Below are 1,528 nucleotides of genomic sequence, written 5' to 3'. Positions count from 1 at the left end.
AGTATGGTGGCAGGAATGGGTGCACAGTGGCAGCTGTGTACTTGGTGGATGGACAGACCACCTATCAGCTACTAGGAGCAAGTCTCTGGCATAGCCTGGAATCTCGCTTTGGTGGCTGTGCATTCAGTGACTGACCAGGACACACATATGGCTTTAATAAAATTTTCCCTGAGCCCAGGGCAATGCCAGCAGATTTGGAGTGGGCCTGTCTTCAGGAGAACTCAGTATGGTGCACTGCCAATGGGTCAGGCAGCAAATGTCTGTGCATCCTTGCCTCTTGAAGGTGGCTCAGTGTATATGCTGGACAGTAGGGAAGGAAAATGGTGCCTACCAAGCCCCTTGCTTTTGGAGAAGTCCAACACCCTAGAAAATCAGCATGAACAGATATGTCTCCTGTTGTGCAAACTGCCATTTTTTTGGTTACCTCTCTAGTCACCCTGCTATCTTTAAGAGTGGCGACCCAGCTATTACTCAAAAATATAAAATGCTTCATGAATTTGTGTGTCATTCTTATGCAGGGGTCATGCTAATCTTCTCTGTATTATTCCAATTTTTAATGTATGTGTTGCTGAGGTAAGCACTCTCTTCAACTTTTTTCAAGTGTTGAGAAGGATAAATGTTTATTCTTTAAATTATTGGTAGAATTTTCTAGTGAAGGCATCTGGTCTTGGGTTTTTTGGTTGCAGGGTTTGCATTTAATAAAATTGCATGATACAAAATCAATATATAAAAATTATTTGTAACAACAAATTATCCTATAAAGAATTTTAAAATAAATTTAAGCATTTATAATAGCATCAAAAAGAATAAAGTGGTTCAGAATAAATTTAACCAAGGAAGTGAAAGACTTGTATATGAAAACTTCAAAATGCAGCTGAAAGAGATTTAAATAGACATAAGTAAATGGAATGAAATCCTATGTTCATGCATTGGAAGAATTTATAGTAGTGAAAGTCCATTCTACTCAGAGTAATCTTCTGATTCAAGGCCATCTCTATCAAAATCCTAATTTTTTTTTTATAAAAAGAGCAAAAACCAATCTACTGAATAGCCAAGGAAATCTTAAGAAGAACAAAGAAGGAGACATCATACTCCTGAAACAAATACATTACAAATTTAGAGTAATTAAAACAATATGTTAATGGAATAAAAACAGAGGTATAGAGCAATAAAACAGAATAGAAAGTCCAGAAATAGACCCATATATATGTGGCCAACTCTTCTTTGACAAGGAAGTCAAGAATACACTCTGAGGAGGGACTCCTAGGTGGCTCAGTCAGTTAAGTGTTCTTCAACTCTTAGTTTTGGCTAAGGTCATGGTCATGGGGTCATGAAATTGAGCCCTACATGGGTTTCTTTGTGCTTAGCACAGGAACTACTCAAGATTCCCTTCCTCTCACTCTACCCCTCTCCGGCTCACATGCATATGCACGCATGCTCGCTCTCTCTCAAATAAATAAATAATTCTTTAAAAAGAAAAATAATATACTCTGGTGAAAAAGTAGTCTCTTCAACAAATGAGGTTGAG

The 1,528-nt window shown here is 37.7% G+C and overlaps 1 non-coding gene across 1 annotated transcript; it reads right to left on the bottom strand.

Annotated features, from left to right (window-relative positions):
* Nucleotides 1–473: 473 nt before the first annotated feature.
* Nucleotides 474–581, bottom strand: LOC140642086 (U6 spliceosomal RNA). Its single transcript, XR_012038653.1, has one exon. It is a non-coding gene; the product is annotated as a U6 spliceosomal RNA (small nuclear RNA).
* Nucleotides 582–1,528: the final 947 nt, after the last annotated feature.

The sequence above is a fragment of the Canis lupus genome, chromosome 10 (assembly GCF_048164855.1).
Source record: "Canis lupus baileyi chromosome 10, mCanLup2.hap1, whole genome shotgun sequence".
Taxonomy (NCBI): Eukaryota; Metazoa; Chordata; class Mammalia; order Carnivora; family Canidae; genus Canis; species Canis lupus.
The sequence above is the reverse complement of the archived record's forward strand: the minus strand, read 5'-3'. Positions and strand labels throughout refer to the sequence as shown.